This window comes from Sarcophilus harrisii, chromosome 2 (assembly GCF_902635505.1).
Source record: "Sarcophilus harrisii chromosome 2, mSarHar1.11, whole genome shotgun sequence".
Lineage (NCBI taxonomy): Eukaryota > Metazoa > Chordata > Mammalia > Dasyuromorphia > Dasyuridae > Sarcophilus > Sarcophilus harrisii.
Window position 1 is genome coordinate 25251142 of NC_045427.1, and position 12439 is coordinate 25263580.

Genomic DNA, 12439 nt, shown 5'->3' on the forward strand with positions numbered 1-12439 from the left:
TTCATTGATTTTGTTTTGTGCAAAACCTCTTTGATTTCATAAATCAAAATTATCCATTTTATAATGTCTTCTAGTTATTCTTTGGATATAAATTCCTTCCTTCTCCACAGATCTAAGACTATCTAGATTATCCCTTATTTTCCTAATTTGCTTACAAGGCCATCTTTTATATTTAATTTATGAACCCAGTTTGACTCTATTTTGATATAGGATATGCAATATTGGTCAATACCTAATTTCTGCAAAGGCACTTTATTAAAAGATCAATGAAGTGGACCTCATATCTTCCTCACTATCATCAAGTGATGCATTTTTTTTTTTTTTTTATAAAACTAGGGTTGTAGACATTGCAGAATCATTATATCGGATACAGAATAATTCCATCAACTGGCATATGATGGATGAGCTAAAATAAACACAATAATAAGTCATCAAGATCACAAGTTTGGTGAAACAAGGGATATCTCCAGTGTATAGATGATCAGAAGATGATTGGCTTCTTTTTAGGTTAGTCAGTAGAAGATGACACAAGATATCACAGGCTGAGCAAAACATGAGGCATCCGAGTGGATAATTTACAAAGAGTTACTGGCTCCTGTTGGACAAGATAGAATGATCTGGAAGTATAAAAGTATACTGAAGAACTCTCCATATTTTAGTCACCTTCACCACACTGGGATTGGCCACTATGGCCAAAAAAACAAGAGGGATTGCCAAATGTAGACTCTGCAGCTCACAAGTCTGGAGCCTAATACATAGAACTCTGATATGATTCTATAAAATTATTAATACTTATTGGAACAAAGAAGGGATCCAAATTCTCTCTCTCTATGTATATGTATGTATTTATGTATTTGTATATAGTTATATACATAGTATTAAGCCTGTGTGTTTGCATGGAGAGAGAAAGATAGGGAAACAGAGACAGAGAGAGAGAGAGATAATGAATGACAGAGGCAGAGAGAGACTGAAACATAGAGAAACAGAGAAAAATTAGATAAAGGTGACCCAACATCAGTTAGTCTCTAGCAATTGAATACAGAAGTCTTTAGGACTGCACTGTCTGCTTGTCCATTAGATCTAAGATGCAACTCAAAGGCAGAATTATTGAATAAATGTCACCATCATTTCCATCCCCTTACCCTACTCTTGACAAGTGACAACATTTTACAATTTAAATTAGCATATCCAAGGCAGCCTCTACAGCAAGCTCTTCTTGAAAGCCCAGAAAATTAGACAGTTCTAATTAGAAAGTCTGGGTTTCAGTTTAGTCAATAAGATGAATAACAGCTTATTTCATTTCATTTCTTTTTTGATCGGCCTGAGTCAATCTCTTTACCTTGGTTCCCATATCATCTTAGTCTTTGATAAATATGTGATTTTTCAAAGGTGAACCAATTATGTGAGTTTTCTCTTCCTCCTCAAGTTAGCTTATATTTAGCATCATAGACTTAGAACAAGAAAGGAATTTGAAGATCATATAATCTAAACCCTCCATTTTATAGATAAAGAAGCTGAGGCCAAAGAGGTCAAATGATTTGCCCAGTACCATATGGTAGTTGTCAGAGCCAGGATTTGAATGAAAATCCCTAGACCTCAGATTCACTGTAGTATCTGTGAAAGTATCATTTTCTTCAGCAGAATGTAATATCAATGAAAATACCCCTTTTAAATTTTTTTCTTCCTTCCTTCCTTCCTTCCTTCCTTCCTTCCTTCCTTCCTTCCTTCCTTCCTTCCTTCCTTCCTTCTTTCCTTCTTTCCTTCTTTCCTTCCTTTTTTCCTTTTTTCCTTTCTTCCTTCCTTTTTTCTTCATTTTTCTTTCTTTTAGAAATAGAACCAAAACTTTAAAAATAGACTTTTCCTATGATAAGTAATCATGTACTGAAAAATGTGAGTTTTTCCAGATGAAAAACAATTCATTGGAAGAGCAGAGACTAGAACCCCCAAGTCTCTTATTTTCTAGCTGAGAATTCTTGCCACACCAACATTGGAAACATGAATTTATGAATAAGGCATGATCAAATTTCCATCACCTGGCCCATTTTTCAGGGTCTTATGGTTCAAAGTTCCTTAGTATTTTGACTTTTCAGCAGATGGCTTGCTTGGATGTTAGAAGGCCAAGTACCCTTTTAATTAATAACTTAAAATAGCTCTCACAATTTCCTTGCAGTGACAAACATCTCCTTCCTTCCTTTTCAACTTTCATGCCTCTAGGCCAAGAAAAATGTGGCTGATGTCACTGGATTTCTCATCCACATGAGCCACACTGGCAGAATGCTGCTGTGCCATCATTTATGAAGTGTGGCTGCTAATGCTGAATGCAATAATAAATTCTGATTATCCATCATTTCTACAACAGCAATATCTATTTCCTCTGGTATAATGCCAGAATAATGTGAATTTGTCTTATAGTCCCCAAATACATGCATTTACATATTATATATATATATATATATATATATATATATATATATATATACATATATATATACACACACATATATAGTGTATGACTGTGGGTGTGTTTGTGTGTGTATGTTATTTGCAGGCATAAAAATAATTGTTTTAAGGATTGGGATACTTGGAAGTAGTCAATGACTGTAAAAATCACAAACATTCCAGGTTTTAGTGGTATAAATAACCTTGATGTTACTCTAGTGCAATAGCTTTATTTTCACAGGAAGAAACTATGGCCCAAAATGTTTGAACAAATTTTTGCTTCTAAAATATATAAAACTGTAAGAAAGAGTGAATTTGGATCTTTGATATAACTTTGTATGTATATACTAATCAAAAATTAAAATATATTTTTGCTAATGTTAATAAGAATTTAATTGGCCCTTGTCTTTATTCTTGCCTCTTCTAATAAACATATGAAGACTATATTTTCACATTTTTTCATAACAAGGTTAAATGTTTGATAAAATAAAAACAGCATTGTTTAGATTATCTGGATTTAAGTCCCACTCTGACACTTCTTAAAGTCTGTGTCTTTGGGCAATCAGTAACCTCTCTGTCATTTTGTTTTCGCTTCCACATTTGACCAATGAGAGGGGAAAATACTGCTGTCCAAGACCTTTTTCAGGTACAACTTTGGATAATACTGTAAATCTGATAATGTAACTAAAGTTGCACAGCCCCAAATTTGTTAATCTCCATTTCTCTTCACCCATCTCAAAGAACTTGAAAGAAAACAATTATAACTAACTATATCATATAATCGTATTATATTATTGTTAGAAGCTGCTTCAGAGCTCAAATAGTACAATCTCTAAAAAGTAACCCTTTTACAGTATATCTGAGAAGTGGTCATCTAATCTTTGCCTGAAGCAAAGGAGAAAATATATTGCTTTCTGTTTTCACTTTGCATAGTTCTAATTAATGGGAAGTTTTCCTTACATCAAGAAAGTTTGCTTCTCTGTAACTTGGAACCAATCAATTACTATTTATTAAATTCAAGCTATATTCCATTCATTGTGTTAGATGCAAGTACTATAATGTCCAAAGCCCACCTTTGGAACCAAAGGATAGATACATCATTTAATGGGGAATGGAAATGAAAAAAAAATCTCTCATCCCCTCTCCACTTCCCCAACTATAATAACTACATCATCCTTGTATATATTGACATTTTGAAGAGGAATCCTACAATTTAATAAGATGCCCTATTGTAGCAGAAAAATGCCAGTGATTTAGACAAAATACCTGGATTCTTAACCTGCCTCTGAAACATGTTTGAGTCAATGATCCTGTGCATCCCTTTGTTTCCCTGCATTTGGTTTCCCCATCTGCAAAATTGATAACAAAAATTAGTATTATCTACTGTAGTAGAAGTTCAACAAGGTGATGTAATGGATAGAATGTCGGGGGGCGGAGCCAAGATGGCGGAGAAGACACACACGTCTTTCTAAGCTCTTCTCTTACCCTCTTTATCAATATTATATCGAGCCTCAAAAATAGTCTTGACTACTACAATTCGTAAAGATAAGAAGTAGAACAACTCACCGGCCGAAGAAAATCTGCAGTCTCGCCAAAAAAGGTTGGTTCCGGGGCCAGGGGGGAGATCGGCGCAGACTGGGAGAGAAATTGGGTTCCGAGGAGAGTCTCAAACCGAGGGTGAAGGCACAGATCTCAGCACAAGCGCGCAGCCCCAACCCGCAGTAAGGGGCTTTTCCTTGGGGCAGTTGTGATCCTGCACGGCAGGAGGACGCAGCCCGGGTTAGCCTCCAATCTGCGCAGGGGGGAGCTCGGCTTGGGGCCATGGAGCTTTTCCAGGGCCGATTTGCATCAGGCAGAGACACTGGGCAGAGTTTGTGGCTGTCTGCATTCTGAGGTCTGCCCTCAGCTGCTAATACTCACAGTCCCACAAGAGGCTCCGGCCTGGGCTGTGACACTTTCACCCCTTAGTCTCTAGCCGAGGGCAATCGATAATCCACTCAGCCCTACTAAGCAGTTTGATAGCTCAGCCAGTGCTGAATCCACCTCCTGTTGGGGGAAGGGAAAACTCTCACACAGAGCACTCCCATAGCTCAGAGCCGAAATCGTTTACATCTCCCTATTCTGCAGAGGAAGCTGGTAACCCCTTGCCTAGGGAGACCTACCCCTAAAGGCTTTAAAACATGAATAAAAAGATGAAAGAAAATCGATAGCTTCTATGCAGAAAAAGAGCAGGTCAGCAAACCTGAAGAGAACCTCAAACAGCAAAAATGCATCAGACGTCCTCCTTACATAATGCTCTCTAGAAGAGGCCATTAAAAGTCTCAAAAGAGAGTTAGAAGATAAATGGGGAAAGGAAAGAGAAGCCTTACAAGAGAGCAACAACTTCCTGAAATACGAATTGAAAAGTTAAAATTCTCAGGAAGTGCAGGGAAACAAAATTAGTGAATTGAAAAAGAAAATAATTCACTAAAAAAAAAAATTAGTGAAATGGAAAAATTCCACAGACCAAAACAACAATTCAAAAACTCAATTGGACATATACAGAAAGAAGTAAAAAAGCTAATGAAGAAAATAATTTTTAAAATTAGAACTGAACAAATTGAAACTAATGATGCATTGAGACAGCAAGAATCAGTCAAGCAAAACAAAAAAATGACAAACTGGAAAAACCACGATTATCTACTTGCTAAACGACAGACTTGGAAAAATAGATCTAGGAGAGATAATCTGAGGATTATTGGACTTTCCGAAAACTATGATAAAAAGAGCCAGATACTATTTTACAAGAAATCATCAAAGAGAACTGCCCAGATGTAATAGAATCAGAAGGTAAAATAGGCATTGAAAGAATTCATCGAACAACCTTCTGAAAGAAATCCTAAATTAAAACCCAAGGAATATTGTGGCCAAATTTCAGAACTATCAGATTAAGGAAAAATTTTACAAGCAGCCATAAAAACCATTTTAAATACCGAGGTGCCACAATAAGGATCACCCAAGATCTGGCTGCCTCTACATTAAAGGAAAAAAGGGCCTGGAATATGATATTCCGAAAGGCACAAGAACTTGAGATGCAGCCAAGAATAAACTACCCAGCTAAGCTGAGCATTTTCTTCCAGGAAGAAGATGGACATTTAATGAAACAAATGAATTCCATTTGTTTCTGAAGAAAACCAGAACTAAACAAAAATTTGATCTCCAAGATAGAACTCAAGAGATGCAGAAAGGTAAAAATAACTCTTGAGAATTGTATTTCTGTTGTGGATATACAAAAAGAATACATGTATAATTTGATTTACTGATATAACATGAAAAAGGGAAGTAGATATGGAAAGGGATGATGGCAGAATAAGGTGGGAAGGAGGGATAAAAGAGGGAAACCACATCCCACAAAGAGGCTAAGGAAACTTATCAATCTGAGGGAATTTAGAGAGGGGAGGAACATTGTGTGAATCTTACTCCATCAGAGTTGGCTCAAAGAAAAATAATTGAATTTGTTTTAGAGAAAATTCTCTCCGCCTCATTAAAAACGGGGGAGAGGAAAAGGGAAAAGAAAAGAGTAATAAGGGAAGGAAGGGGAAAGACTCAAAGGGGGAGGGAGGGATTATAAAGAGGATAAGTATCGTGATACAAGAGGGGTACATAAGTTTAAAAGGGGAAAGAGGGTTGGGGGAGGCAAGAATAAGTAAAAGCACAATCTGGGTTATTAGGATGGCAGGAAATACAGATTTAGTAATTCTAACTGTAAATGTAAATGGGATGAACTCCCTAAAAGGGAGGCAGATAGAGACTGGATCAAAGCAGAACCCTACAATATTTGTTTACAAGAAAACACATTTAAAGCAGGGGGATGCATAGAGTAAAGAAAAGGCTGAGCAAAATCTTATCTTCAGGTGAAGTCAAAAGAGGGGTGCCATCCTATCTCAGATCAAGCAAAAAAAATTGATCTAATTAAAAGAGATAGAAGGAAACTACATCCATAAGGGTAGCATAAACAACGAAGCAATATCAATATTAAACATATATGCACCAAGTGGTATGGCACTCAACTTCCTAAAGGAGAAGTTAAAGAGTTGCAAGAAGAAATAGACAACAAAACTGTAATAGTAGGAGATCTCAACCTTGCACCTCAGAATTGACAAATCAAACCCAAAACAAATAAGAAAGAAATTAAAGAAGTAAATAGAATATTAGAAAAATTAGGATGTTGGATCTTTGGAGAAAATTGAATGGAGATAGAAGAGAATATACTTTTCTTCTCAGCAGTTCATGGAACCTATTCAAAATTGACCATATTAGGACATAAAGACCTAAAATTAAATGCAAGAAAGCAGAAATAGTAAATGCTTTCTTTTCAGATCATGGCAATAAAACTACATTCAACAAAAAGTTAGGGGAAATAGACCAAAAGTAATTGGAAACTAAACAACTCATCTTAAAGAATGATTGGGTGAAGCAGCAAATTATAGATACAATTAATATTCACTAAGATAATGACAATGATGAGACATCATACCAAAATTTGTGGGATGCAGCCAAAGCGGTAATAAGAGGGAATTTTTATATCCTTAGAGGCTTACTTGAATAAAACAGAGAAAGAAAGATTAATGAATTGGGCTTGCAACTAAAAAAACTAAAAAGACCAAATTAAAAACCCCAATCAAATACTAAATTGAAATTTAAAATTAAAAGGAGAAATTAAAATATTGAAAGTAAAAAACTATTGAGCTAATTAATAAAACTAAGAGTTGGTTCTATGAAAAAGCCAATAAAATAGATAAGCCTTTGGAAATCTGATTAGAAAAAGGAGGGAGGAAAATGAAATTAGTAGTCTTAAAATGAAAAGGGAGAACTTTCCACCAATGAAGAGGAAATTAGAGAAATAATAAGGAGTTATTTTGCTCAACTTTATGCCAATAAATTTGATAACCTAAGTGAAATGGATGACACCTCCAAAATACAGACTTCCCAGACTAACGAGGAAGAAGTAAATTGTTGAATAGTCCCATTTAGAAAAAGAAATAGAACAGGAATTAAACAACTCCCTAAGAAAAATCCCCAGGACCAGATGGATTTTAATGAATTTACCAAACATTTAAAGAACAATTGGCCCAATGCTATATAAATTATTTGATAAAATAGGGAATGAAGGATCCTACCAAATTCCTTCTATGACACAGACATGGTACTGATACCTAAACCAGGTAGGCTGAAAAACAGAGAAAGAAAATTATGACCAATCTCCTAATGAATATTGATGCTAAAATCTTAAATAAGATATTAGCAAAAAGACTACAGAAAATCATCTCCAAGATAATACACTATGATCAAGTAGGATTTATACCAGGAATGCAGGGCTGGTTCATATTAGGAAAACTATCAATATAATTGGCCATGTTAATAACCAAATTAACAAAACCATATGATCATCTCAATAGATGCAGAAAAGCATTTGATAAAATCCAACATCCATTCCTATTAAAACACTTGAGAGTATAGGAATAAATGGACTTTCCTTAAAATAATCAGCAGCATCTATTTAAAACCATCAGTAAGCATCATATGTAATGGAGACAAACTGCAACCATTCCCAATAAGATCTGAGTGAAACAAGGTTCCCACTATCACCGTTACTATTTAATATTGTATTAGAAACACTAGCTATAAAGAATAAGAGCTGAGAAAGAGATTAAAGGAATAAGAATAGGCAATGAGGAAGCTAATTATCACTCTTTTGCCGATGACATGATGGTATACTTAGAGAACCCCAGAGATTCTGCAAAAGTTTAGAAATAATCCAAACTTAGCAGTTGTTGGTTATAAAATAAACCCACATAAGTCATCAGCATTCTTATATATCACTAACAAAATCCAACGTCAGAGTTACAAAGAGAAATTCTATTTAAAGTAACTACTGATAATATAAAAATATTTAGGAATCTATCTCCAAGGGAAAATCAGAAACTTTATGAGCAAAATTACAGACCACTTTTACACAAATTAAGTCTGATCTAACCAATTGAAAAATATTAAATGCTCTTGATAGGGCGAGCAAATATAATAAAGATGACAATATTACCTAAACTAATCTATTTATTTAAGCTATACCAATCAGACTCCCAAAAACTATTTTAATGACCTAGAAAAATAACAACAAAATTCATATGGAAAACAAAAGGTCAAGAATTTCAAGGAATTAATGAAAAAAATCAAATGATGGTGGCTTAGCTGTACCAGATCTAAAACTATACTATAGAGCAGCAGTTACCAAAACTATTTGGTATTGGCTAAGGAATAGATTAGTTGGATCAGTGGAATAGATTAGGTTCAAGGATAAAACCGTCAACAATATAGCAAACCTAGTCTTTGATTAAACCCAAAGATCCCAGCTTTTGGGATAAGAACTTACTGTTTGATAAAAATTGCTGGGAAAATTGGAAACTAATATGGCAGAAACTAGCATTGATCCATACTTAACGCCGTACACCAAGATAAGGTCAAAATGGGTTCAGACCTAGGCATAAAGAATGAAATTATTAATAAATTAGAGGAACATAGGATAGTTTACCTCTCAGACCTGTGGAAGGGGAAGGTTTTTATGACCAAAGCAGAACTAGAGATCATTACTGATCACAAAATAGAAAATTTCGATTATACCAAACTGAAAAGTTTTTGTACAAACAAAACTAATGCAGACAAGATTCGAAGGGAAGCAATAAACTGGAAAATATTTTTACAGTCAAAGGTTCTTGATAAAGGCCTCATTTCCAAAATATATAGAGAATTAACTCTAATTTATAAAAAATCAAGCCATTCTCCAATTGAAAATGGTCAAAGGATATGAACAGACAATTCTCAGATGAAGAAATTGAAACTATTTCTAGTCATATGAAAAGATGCTCCAAGTCATTATTAATCAGAGAAATGCAAATTAAGACAACCTAAGATACCACTACACACCTGTCAGATTGGCTAAGATGACAGGAAAAATAATGATGATTGTTGGAGGGGATTGGGAAAACTTGGGACATTGATGCATTGTTGGTGGAGTTGTGAACGAATCCAACCATTTTGGAGAGTAGTTTGGAACTATGCTCAAAAGTTATCAAACTGTGCATACCCTTTGATCCAGCAGTGTTACTACTGATTATATCCCAAAGAGATTATAAAGAAGGGAAAGGGACCTGTATGCACGAATGTTTGTGGCAGCCCTTTTGTAGTGGTTAGAAACTGGAAACTGAATGGATGTCCATCAGTTGGAGAATGGCTGAATAAATGTGGTATATGAAAATTATGGAATATTACTGTTCTGTAAGAAATGACCAACAGGATGATTTCAGAAAGGCCTGGAGAGACTTACACGAACTGATGCTAAGTGAAATGAGCAGGACCAGGAGATCATTATATACTTCAACAACAATACTAGATGATGACCAGTCCTGATGGATCAGGCCATCCTCAGCAACGAGATCAACCAAATCATTTCTAATGGAGCAGTAATGAACTGAACTAGCTATACCCAGAAAAAGAACTCTGGGAGATGACTAAAAACCATTACATTTAATTCCCAGTCCCTATATTTATACACACCTGCATCTTTGATTTCCTTCACAAGCTAATTGTACAATAATTCAGAGTCTGATTCTTTTTGTACAGCAAAATAATGTTGTGTCATGTATACTTATTGTATCTAAGTTATATTTTAATATATTTAACATCTACTGGTCATCCTGCCATTTAGGGAGGGGGTGGGGGGTAAGAGAAAATTGAACAAGAGGTTTGAAATTGTTAATGCTGTAAAGTTACCCATGTATATATATCCTGTAAATTAAAGGCTATTAAATAAAAAAAAATTAAAAAAAAAAAAAAATGGATAGAATGTCAGGCCTAGGAGTGGGAAGATTCATCTTCCTAAATCCAAATTTGATTGTAGATACTTACTGACTCTTGACTCTGGGAAAATCTCTTAACTCTGTTTACATCAGTTTTCTCATCTAAAAAATGTGCTGGACATGATAATTGTGGAAATATGTATAGAAGAATTGCACATATTTAACATATATTGGATTACTTGCCATCTAGGGGAGAAGTGTGAAATTAGGGAGGGAGAAAAAAAATTGGCATACAAGATTTTGCAAGGGTGAATGTTGAAAATTATTTATGCATATATTAAAAATAAAATAAAATGAGCGGAGAAAGAAAGGGCAAACCACTCCAGGATATTTCTCAAGAAAACCCTAAATGAAAATTACAAAGAGTTGGATACAAATTTAAAAATGATGAAAAGCAACAAAATAATGTTATTAGGCAAAGTACTTTTTAAATGTCATTCATCATTATGATCTACCATATTTTTACTTTCTTGGTAACCCTGATGGTTCTTGGATTTGCTTGGGGTCTAAGAATTAGCTGCTGGAGTAGTGAATAGAGTACTGCACCTGGATTCAAGAAATCTTAAATGAAAATCTAGACACTTACTATCAGTGTGATGCTGGGAAAGTCATTTGGTTTTTTTTAGTGTCCGTCAGTTTTTTCACTGATAAGATGGGGATAATAACAGCATTTGATCTCCCAGGTTTGTTGAAAAAAATCAAATGAGGGTATTGTATACTTGGTAGGTGAGATATATCTCACGCTTATATTTATATGTATTTATTATGTATTATGTAAGCGTATATATGCTTATATTTATATGTATTTTTATATATACATATATATGCATGTGTATTTGAGAAAGAGAAATTGGGTTTTATATGTGTGTGTGTGTGTGTGTGTGTGTGTGTGTGTAAGCAGACATATATGAAATGAGTTTCAAGTGGGCAAGTCACTTCCATCTAGCCTCTTTTCCTAATTTTATCAAAGGAAGAGGGTTAATTTCATGACCTCTGATGTCTTTTACAGTTTTATATATATAAAACTTTGTCCTTTGATAGATTTCATAAAAGTAGAGAAGGGTCTATGGGGGTTGACCAAAGGAGTCTTGTACTTCTTCTGTTCTAGATTAACAAAGGTCTGTGGAAGACAAAAACAAAATGCTGAAAAATGCAATGACATACAACTAGGAGGAATTTTAAAAACATTAGCCCAAAGAATCAAAATTCATAATGCTCCCAATGGACTGGAGGACTTGGCCAAAATTAATTTGAAGAAGTTTGATAGAGATTCTCAAAATACCTCATTTAAATGGAAAAGAAAAAGAAAAATTCAAAGGCAAATTAAAATCATTTGAATTAGCACAGAAGAATAGAAATATAACTGAGAATCAGTTTTTGGAAGAGGAGGGTAGGAGGGAGGTTTAGATTTTTTTAAAACATAAACTCATTGGGGCGGAGCCAAGATGGCGGAGAAGGCACACGCAACTTTCTAAGTTCTTCTCTTACCCTCTTTATCAATATTATATCGAGCCTCAAAAATAGTCTTGACTGCTACAATTCGTAAAGATAAGAAGTAGAACAACTCACCGGCCAAAGAAAATCTGCAGTCTCGCCAAAAAAGGTTGGTTCCGGGGCCAGGGGGGAGATTGGCGCAGACGGGGAGAGAAATTAGGTTCCAAGGAGAGTCTCAAACCGAGGGTGAAGGCACAGATCTCAGCACAAGAACACAGCCCCAACCCGCAGTACAGGGTTTTCCTTGGGGCAGTTGTGATCCTGCACTGCAGGAGGACACAGCCCAGGTTAGCCTCCAATCTGCCCAGTGAGGAGCTCGGCTTGAGGCCATAGAGCTTTTCCAGGGCCGATTTGGATCGGGCAGAGACGCTGGGCAGAGTTTGCGGTGGTCTGCGGTCTAAGGTCTGAGGTCTGTGGTCTGCGGTCTGTGGTCTGCAGTCTGTGGTCTGTGGTCTGTGGTCAGCTGCTAATACTCACAGTCCCACAAGAGGCTCCGGCCTGGGGCAGTGACACTTTCACCCCTTAGTCTCTAGCCCAGGGCAATCGCTAACCCACTCAGCCCAACTGGGCACTTCAATAGCTCCGCCAGTGCTGAATCCACTTCCTGTTGGGGA